Source organism: Peromyscus eremicus, chromosome 19 (assembly GCF_949786415.1).
Source record: "Peromyscus eremicus chromosome 19, PerEre_H2_v1, whole genome shotgun sequence".
Classification (NCBI taxonomy): domain Eukaryota; kingdom Metazoa; phylum Chordata; class Mammalia; order Rodentia; family Cricetidae; genus Peromyscus; species Peromyscus eremicus.
This window is the reverse complement of record NC_081435.1, coordinates 48,271,854-48,282,084: the sequence shown is the minus strand read 5'-3', so window position 1 is coordinate 48,282,084 and position 10,231 is coordinate 48,271,854. Positions and strand designations below refer to the sequence as shown.

The window sequence follows — 10,231 nt, the reverse complement described above, 5'->3', positions numbered from 1 at the left end:
ATGAAATGTTTTCAGCGTATTTTCCAACATGGTAATAACTTACTTTATATAATGCTTTTCAGTTATACAGTATTTAATGTATGTTACCTCATAAACTTTGTCATGTTAATAGTTTAAGTCCAGCATTTATTAAATTACATTTACTCTTTTATTTTATTTTTTTAAAGCAGGGAGTGTTTTTATGTGAAAGTAAAAGTAGATAAGATGCTTAGTGGGCCGCCCAAGCTAGAGAGCTCAAGGGCCCTTTACTCTTGTCAGGCAAACAACCTGGTACTAGATTAGTTTCATAGATGGGTTTTGTTCTTTTTTTTTTTTTTGGTTTTTCGAGACAGGGTTTCTCTGTGTAGCTTTGCGCCTTTCCTGGAACTCACTTGGTAGCCCAGGCTGGCCTCGAACTCACAGAGATCCGCCTGGCTCTGCCTCCCGAGTGCTGGGATTAAAGGCGTGCGCCACCACCGCCCGGCTGGGTTTTGTTCTTAAGAGAAAATATATTATTCAAATAGTTTGTAGTTGTTTTTTATATGTTAATGAATTATTTGGTCTCATGGATTATCATCTAGCTTTTAGTGAGTTTGAATCCCCTTTTCTAGACCACTCCCATAGAGTCCCATGGCCTAACGATGCAGAGAGGCCACAGATTTGAGCTGACCCTATTTGAAACACTTTTTAAAGAAAATTTTTTCATTCATTTTACACACCAATCAAAGATCTCCCTCTTCCCTCCTCCTACCTCCCCCTCTCAGCCTACCCTCCCAACTCACCTCCTACTCCAACCCACAAGAAGGCAAGGCCTCCCATGGGGAGGCACATCCAGTAGAGGCAAGTCCAAGCCTCTCCTCCTGCCTCAAGGCTGCACGAGGTGTCCCGTCATAGGTAGTGGGCTTCAAAAAGCCCTCTCATGTACCAGGGATGGATTCTGATCCTACCATCAGGGCCCCCCCCCCCAAGCAGATCATACTACACAACTGTCTAGCCATGCAGAGGGCCTAGTCCAGTCCCATGTAGGCTCCACAGCCATTGATCCATCTTTCATGATTTCCCACTAGTTTGGTTTGGTCATCTCTGCATGTTGAAACACTTTTTTAGAGGGTTGGTTTTGAATAATTCAGTGAACAATTACCTGGTCCCTGGATTAAATAGGGTATTCAGTAGAGAACCAGGGATAGGCACAAGTTCTCCCCTCTCAGGACTCAGAGTCTAGGTTCAAGGCCAGTGTTTATCAAGTGTGCTTCTGGATCACCTACAGAGGAATTGCTGGAGGGATTGAAAATGGGAAATCTAGGTTTATTTAGGTAGATTATTATGTAGACACAAATTGTAATTTCTAGGCAGGACCCAGGAGTTTAACTTTACAGCAGGTTTCCAGGTGAATCCTGTAGCTACTACAGTTGAGAAGAACTGGATTTTTGATAATCATTTGTGTTTGACACTGGGTACAGAGAGCCTTTTCTCTGCTGTCCTCTGGTTACACTGCCCAACAGAATATCTGGCATTATGAGGTCATTGTGCTATGGAACAGGGAAGTCTCCCATGGCAGAGAATCAAAACACCTTGTTGATTTCTTGATAGGTTCCCCTTGAACCTCCAAGGGGTCTGGATTCTGTTCTTGGTAACTCCAGTTCTATAGAACTATAACTTCCAGATTCTGAAATTGCACTTTTCAGAGATCTGTATTCCAGTGACAGCACCAGCACCAGTCCCAGGTTACCACTAACCTTATTTTTAACTATGTAGCCGATATGTAAATACATTTTGGGATACTTCTGGGAACCCATTTGTAAACCACAAAGTATGAGTTAACATTCTGTGGAGAAACTAATGTAGGTGAGAGCCTATGAATACATTTTCCCCTCTGCCTTTCAGAATTCTTTGTGTTCCTTAGAGGGTTCAGGCAGGATCAGGTCCTCTTTGCACACAATGGTGACCAGCTTGGTAATGTGTCCTTGTATTGCCTTTTCACTCTTCCCTAAGGCCACTGGGATCACATTTTAATGTTGGACTCACTTCGAGCTTTGCTTTTTAAGGTGAGCATAGGTTGGCACACGGACCCAGAATTAGAACTGCCAGATGAAAGGCTAACCACATTTAAAAGATTCTGACAATGTGTTGTGAAAAGCCGGCTCAATTTGCATCCTCACCCAGAATAAGACCTTTACTTCCCAATTGTTTTGACAACATAAATATCTAATCTAGGTCAATGGTTTTGACACTTTCTAGCTATGAACTTTTGAAAAAAAATCCACTTATAACTCCCAAGTATTGTTTGAAAACACATGGATTGGGAAGAATACTACATGTCTTGGTGAAAATAAAAGTTACCAATGAGTGTAAAAGCATTTTGTAAACTCTGAAGTGCTAGGCACATAAAAGAAACGTCCCTAAACCCCAAGTATGAAAATCCTACTATGATTTCCTCTCAGAAATCCTTCAGCTGGAGTTAGGCTGCAACCCAGTGAGCTCCCAGGCAACTTCTGAGACCCCAGGAAGTGTGCCAACCATGGCTGGCCATCTGCCAAGGCTGCTCTCCCCACTTTGGGTTTCCTGCTTGAACACTACACTAATCACAGGCTTTCCTGCCTAGAGTCTGCAGTTTCATCAAAACATCACAGCAAGTACACAGAAGGGAAAGAAAAAGAGTCACGTCTCAACAGCTATCCTTTCCTGGCCCTCCTGGGAGCCCCTCCCGGGAAATGTGCTGCTGCTGCCTAAACCCTATTTCCCAAACGTAAACATGGCAAAGGGCTTCAGGCTGCTGCTGTCCTGGCAAACCTTCTCCATAGCCTGAACTGTGAATGTTTCTCTCAGAGCTGATGTTCCTCACATGCTTGCCCCTCGGATTGTAATAGAATCTTGACTAGCACCTATCTGCCTTAGCCAAAAACTTGGGCGCTTCCTTGATGGCTCCTTCTTTTTTGATTTTACTTTCTGAATAGTTCTAACTGTGTCCCTCTTCATTCTGTCCCTCTAACTTGTGTCTCTCATTGACTGCCTTAATTCAGAGTTGAATTGTTTTCCTTCTGGGCTAACTGCTTTCTCCCAGCAGCCACCTGATCTGGTTGGACTGGCATGGTGATGTACTGGGGAGGCAGAGGCAGTGCATCTCTGTGAGTGTGATCAGTATTTTGAGTTCCAGCCCAGCCAGAACTAGATAAGACCTTGCGTAGTAGCAAGCTTTGTTGTCGGCCGCTAGCTCACAAATAACGACACAGGAGACTTCTTATTAATTATGAAAGCTTGGCCTTGGTTTAGGCTTGTCCCACTAGCCCTTATAACTTAAATTAACACATTTATATTCATCTACGTTTTGCCTCATGGCTTTTTACTTTTCTTTCTTTCTTTCTGTATGTCCAGTTCCCTCCATGTCTCATTGATGTTTGATGTCTCTCTGTGCCTGGATTATTTCCTTCTACTTCCTCTCTGTGGCCAGAAGTCCAGCCTATCTATACCTCCTGCCTAGCTATTGGCTGTTCAGCTTTTTATTACACCAATCACAGCAATACATTTTCACAGTGTACAAATATCCCACAAACACAACAAAAACAAAGTAAACATTGAGCTAGACTAGTCTTTTTAAAAGACACATTTCAATTCTATTTATTTATTTTATGTTCTATTGTTTATTGTCCCTCGTTGGCTCTCTGTCACCTACAAGACAAATCCCCAAACTGTCAGGATAATAGATTCTAGGAATGAGGATATTCTGAGTCCTTTTATCCTTTGGGACTCTGGAAATGCAGTTTCCTCAGCTAGGAACTTTCTGTCTGCTTGTTAGTTGCAGGGTATGAAAACCTCTATGAAAACCTGCCAAACATTAAAGTAGAGGAACTGACCATGCTTCCCTTTTTCCTACAACTGTGACCTGTTAGAGCATCTTGCATTTGGCATCGCCTTTATTTTTAAAACAAAGATGTCTTCTTTCTAAAGCATGGGCTCTGTGGAGGCCTGACAAGGGGGTTGATCCAGAGTAGGTGTACAGTAAATTGCGTTTGATGACTTTTGCATCTGAACATATTACATGCACATGCTACCGAATTTGCTAACATTGCCTAACAGGTATGTAGACACAAAACCCCACAAGGCAAAGTCAGCTCAGCTTTTTCCCCAATGCTCTCCTGTTTGCCTGTAGTGCATGGCTGACACCATTTGGACAGGCTGAGTTTCCATTGCAGTTGCCAATAGTGGAATTCCCTAAGTCTAGGTAGTAATGAGCATGAGCCCCAGTCAGCGGTGAATCACAGGCCCAGGCAAAGAAGCAGAGGGAGAAACAGACCTTGAAGACACCTGACTTGGTGTGAGAGGCCCTACAGGGCCAGCTTCTTCAGTGCTATTTTCAGGGTGCACAGACCAAGTCAAATGTAGCATTGTCTCTGAAGTTGGAGTTGGTAGATGCCCACTCTAGTCTTCTGGTATGGTAGGATAAATGTAACCAAGAATCAACATGAACTGCCAAGATTCTAGTTCACAACGCTGCATTTTCATATGGAAAATAAAAAGACTCAGAGCAAAGAACATTTCCATGGGTTGATTTATTTTTGAGAGAGTCTCTCCTTGTAGTCTAGGCTGGGCCCAAACTTAATAATCTTTTTGTCTCTGGAGTGCTGGTATTAGAGCTGTGTGACATACTTGCTTCCCACAGGTTTTCTTGTTACATACTGTTTCTGTTTTCTAATCCTATAAATACAACTCTCCAGTTTATCGAAATTAGCTAATCCATGTCTGCAACAGAGTGAAAATCTAGTTTCTCTTTTAACACTTCAAAAGAAAAAGCAAGCCAATGTAAAAGAAAGCCAGCGATAGCAGAGAGCCTGTTCATTTTGCCATGGACATTTGTTGAGTGACCTCATTCCCACTCTGAGCACATGAGTTTCACAGTTCCAGAGTGCCCCCACCTTGTCTTCATCAGGAGTTTCTCAAGCACACCTCCGCCTCACCAAGTGTTTTCCCCTCGTGCTCCTGCTTCTGCTAGACTTGACATGAACCCAGTACCAATTCTGTGGCACTTTGGAGAGTGCTTCTTCTGTTCCGTCACAGCAGCAGGAATGTGGGCTCCCAGCAGCAGGAATGTGGGCTCAGCATCCTCTTTAAGTAGAGGATACACAGCATGACCTCAGGCTAACCATGGTAGTTGTTTTCTGAAAGCTAGTTAAATTTAGGGTAGGATCCTGGCTTCTCAAATGATGGATCTCAGATGACATCCCATTAACACACATTCTCTGTTCTATTCAGCCTGTGACTTCACACTGACTCTGACTCAGCAAAAATAATTTCTTTTCATCTTTAAGCAATTCTTTTTTTTTTGTAGAAGGTAGAGCAAGGAATGGAAGGAAGGAACCTCAAAATTTTACATGGAGTGACAAGATAGGCCTTCTGAAAAGGTTAGATTTGAGCAAAGATGGAAGAAAATAGGAAGTTGAAAGAAGTAGATAGTAGAGAAAGGGTGTTCTAGGCAGAGGCGGATCCAAATCTCAAAGGTCCAGAGGAGCAATAGCAAAGAGGTAAGGGAACTGTTAAAGGGTAAATGGCTGGAGAGCCCTTGGGAATGAGGCACCAGAAGTAACAAGGACAGCTTTTGTGGGATCTTGAAAAGCATTTAAGAGATCGGATTTTGGTCTGTGGGACATGGAGGCCATTGCATGTGTCTTCTTCATTGGCTTTCTCTTGCTGCGATAAACACCATGACCAAAAGCAACCTGGGGAGGAAAGGGTTGATTTGACTTATGGGTCACACAGTCCATCATCAGAGGAAGCCAAGACAGGAACTCAAGTAGGGCAGGAACCTGGAGGCAGGAAGTGAAAGAGAGACCATGGAGTAATGCGTCTTTATGGGCTTGCCCAGACTGCTTTCTTTTATAACCCAGGATTCCCTGTCCAGGGATGGCACCATTCCCAGTGTGCTAGGTCTTCCCACATCAATCACCAACCAAGACAATGCCCTACAGGCTTGCCTACAGGCCAGTCTGATGGAGGCATTTTCTCAATTGAGGCTCCTTTTCCATGATGACTCTTATTTGTGTCAGGTTGACAAAAAGCTTAGTAGGCCGCCATGTTTTCCAAAGGAGTGGTGATGACCTACATTTTACGTGTCACTCTGTATGTGAAGTGTTTGGGATGCAGACACAGAAAAGGAGAGAAGCAGAAGCTAGCTAATAGATTGCTCCAGTCATCTAGGGAAGAGGTGACAGTGCTAGGGGTGGGGGTCCTGGCGTATTTTGAAATTTGAGCCTGTGGGGTTTCTTAAGTTAGCTTTAGGCAGTATGAGTATCACATGAAGGGTGTAGCTTGGAAACATGCAGTGAGACTCTGGTTAGACCAGGGGATGAATTGTTTAATGACTTGACTGAATTCACTCACAGGGAGTTTATTTCCTCAGAAACAGCTATTAATACTGTCAGAGGTTCAAATAAAAAGACCAGGAAAGGACGAGAGTTTTTAATTGTAAGAGAATGGTTGAAGCTGACTTGTTCAGTCTCAGGTTTACTTTGTTCCACACAAAGCATGATGGTTACCAGACAGGAAAGCATATTTCACAAGAGGCCCCGGGAAAGAGCCAGTCACTTGTTAAACACATTAATCAGATTGTTAGAGCTCCAGCTGGGGCTGAGAATTTGCTGCTGCTGTGTGAGTCCCTTTGTAATGGTGCCAAAGGCTCTTCCAAATAAGCTTTGCTCCTTGCTATGTGAGCAAGATGAGTTCAGGGAAGTACACTGGGAAGAACAGAGCATACTGTCAGTGCTCCCGGTGTGCTCCAGGTTCCTCATTTGCTGCCAGAGGAGGAGGTTCCGAGGGAGGAAGTGCTTGTCTGAAGTTAGACTCATCTCCAGCTTACTTCTTGGACATTATGTTCACTTCTTTGATTACTTTGGATGATTGGCATTTCTCAGGTGCCTATATTCCTATCTGTTCAGTTTGATGTCTCTTACTGTTCATTTCTAGAAAGTTCTTTTGGACTTTGAACTATGTTTTCTTGAAAGGAAATGCATCGGCTCAGGACCCCCAAGACCAAGTTCTTAACACTATGGAGATTTATTTGCCCCAGAGGGACTAGAGAGCAGGGAATAAGAGACATGTGCATGGTCACCAGGTGTCTGGGATGGTCTGCACTTGGCTGTGCTGCAGGGAGGTCTTTGGCTCCACCCCTTGGCATTCTTTTAAAAGCCTTTTAGTAGAGACAGAAGGGGCTGGTGGGTTTGGACCCAGGCCCTCCGGAGGCTATCCTGTTTTTTTCTGTCTTTCTCTCTCTCTCCTTCTATCTACAAATTCCTCATTTCTCCCTGCTCAGGAATACCCCAGGGGAATAAGAGGGAGCTGGTCTCCCTCAGGGGTCCTTCCTTAAGCCTGTACTATCTGACTAGTTACCTAACCAGAAATGATAACTCGAGAAAAAGCTGCTTGTGGGAGTTGTTCAAAAGTGTGTGTGTGTGTGTGTGTGTGTGTGTGTGTGTGTGTGTGTCTTTCTGCGAACCTAAAGGAACATTTTGGTACTTCCTGGCTAACAAAGGTGTGGTACTTTTTGAAGCCTGAGACCTGAAGTTGCAGGGGAAGAATCAGTTGCAGAGCCAGCCATTACCATTCGGAACCTCTGGGGATGGCGGGGAGGCTGAGGGTAGAATGAAAACTCCTCAGCTCCTGCTGGAGCTTCTCTGTGAGCTGAACCTGACAGAAGCCAGACACCAAGGAGATGTGTGATCTGAAGCAGAATATGAGACAGGAGTCTTGAGACAAGAGTTAGGGGAGTTGAGGGGTTCAGGGTATGCCAGTAGAGAATGCTCCTGGAAGGGGAGTGAGTGAGCTGATTACCAGTCTGTGACCTAGGGCCACAGAGACACTCTGGGAAGCAATAGAACATGCTTCTCAGAAATTATTCTGCCAATTATAATTGATAGGGAGTTGGGAATATTTATATCCCCGAAGACTTGGAGAGAGTGTTAATTACTGGGCACTTTGACTGACAGACTGCTTTTCTGTGGCTCTGGGAAAACCCATAGACACAAAGGTGCTAGCAATTGGAAGTCTGTGAGGCCCTGCAAGGGAGCCCTGATAGTCTTCTCTGGGACCTAGTGGTGTAGTAAACACAGAAGTACTTCCACCCTCAAAGCAAGGAGGAAATACAGATCCAAGTTAGGGGCATATGGAGTTGACAAGTGGAGTTGACAACCGTACTTGAACGTTAGCTAGGCTTCACAGTGATCCTCTTCATTCCCACAGAAACATCCTCTGCCTGTTCCCTTAGCCGGGCTTTGAACTGTCGAAGCTGCAGTGTACTTGTTTGCTGCACATTCCGATGTGTTTTCTGGTGTGCGTTAGCCAGGCAGGAAGGAGCCCATTTCATAGAGCAAAAAGCAGAGGCACCAAGAGGAGTACTGACTGACTCAGGAGAAGCCAGTTGGGCACAGGACACTTACGGCCAGCTCTAAGAGCCAGACCTGTAAGCCCAACTACTTGGGAGGGTAAAACAGAAGTCTCCAAGTTCAAGAGCTGCCTGGGCAGCTCAGTGAGGGCCTGTGTTAAAAATGTCAAAAGAGGGGGTGTAGCTCAGTAGTGGAGTGCTTGTTTAGCATGTGGAAGGCTCTGGGTTCAATTCCCATTACTGCAAACCAACCAACCAACCAACCAACCAAAAAACAAGTGCTATCCCTATAGGCTGGGTGATCCTGGACAAGTTAAATTAAGAAATAAAAATTTATATTATATTTTGTTCAGTCTCTCGACTAGTAGGATTATAGGTGTGAGCCACCATGGTGGCACAGGTCTGTAATCCCATTTTTATGAGTTTGAGGCCAGCCTGGTCTACAGTGAGTTCCAGGACAACCAGGGCTACACAGTGAAACCCTGTCTCAAAAAACAAAAACAAACACAAACAAAGAAACAAAGAATATTTTATAAAAAAAAAAATAAATAGAAGTGCTTTTATTTTAGTGTCACAGTTTTCTTGAAAAATTAGAAAGGCAAACAGACAATGTGCCGGTAACAGTCTTTCTCTTTACTAGCTCTACAACTATATAATTGAACACTTTGAAATTAAGCTATGGGAGTGCTTTCAAGTAATTACACTAATGAGACCATGTGACCATCTCTCCACTTTTAACCTAGAAGATGGAATCTTCCCATTTCCTTTTCAGCATCTTGTTTCCTCTCAAATTCATTTTCCCTCCCTTCCTTCCTGATTGTTAATTGGATGTAGTATTTTAGCCACAATAAAAAGTTTTAGTTAAAGTAAACATTTCTGCATGCCGCTTTCAGGCAAGAAGCTATGTCTTTTGAGAGTTAGCAAGTCCGTGTTGCTTTTTTGTAGAAGAGGACATTTCGCCCAAGGGTCTGTGGAGCAGAGGAAGTCCAGGATGAAATGGGAAGGGAGGGAGACTCTTGGGAGTTCTAAGGCCTGCTGTCTGACCCTGTTGGAAGAATGCTGTTGGAAGGTTCAGCTGTTCAAGGGCCTGCAAGGGGGAACTGCAAGTCTTCCAACTCTCAGGCCCTCCCCCAGTGACACACTTCCTCCAGCACGAATGGCGGCTCCATCCTGGTTCAGACATGAGTAGTAGAAAAGTCACTAATACAGTGGGTTAGTGGGACAAGGTGAGTCATCTCTCACAGAAGTTCTTTGAAAGGTACACCCAGGGCTGGAGCAGTGGCTCAGCAGTTAAGAGCACAGCACAAGCTTCTCTTCCAGAGGCCCTGGGTCTGATCCCCAACACCAAAACGGCAGCTCACAACCGTGTACAGCCCCAGTCCCAGGGGATCTGATGCCCTCTTTTGGTCCTGCAGTCATGTGGTACACCGACACATGTGCAGCCCCGCCCCCATAATAAAAACTAATTTTTGAAAAGGTAAACTCAGATTGTAACGTTCTTAAGACCCTTGAGCCTTAACTTTAAAGGAATTGCGGAGTTGCAGCTTCCTCCAGAGAATATCATCTAATTCAGCTTCACATTCTATTCATGGCTAGAGCCTAAAGACTTAGAAAAGGGAAGAGATTTAGTCGGTGTCACAGCAAACTAGGGACAAAGGAGTCAGATTCAGTACTGTTTAGTGTCATACATTGTACCAGTGTTCTCCTCAGCACTCCACGGTCACAGCAGAATCCCTCTGCCGCATCACCAGCTTGTATGACTTCCATGGCAGGGAACCCATGGCAGCCCAGGAAAGCCCATTCTGCATTTTCAGGGGGTAGTCCTAGAGTTTTTTCTTCCAGCAATCTGCCCCTCTTCCACTGACTTTGGTTCTAATTGTCTCT

At 44.3% G+C, this 10,231-nt stretch overlaps 1 protein-coding gene across 5 annotated transcripts in view; it reads left to right on the top strand.

The window, feature by feature from the left end:
• Smim3 (small integral membrane protein 3) overlaps positions 1-10,231 on the top strand; it is a 51,637-nt gene that overhangs the window by 1,040 nt on the left and 40,366 nt on the right. The window lies entirely within an intron of this gene.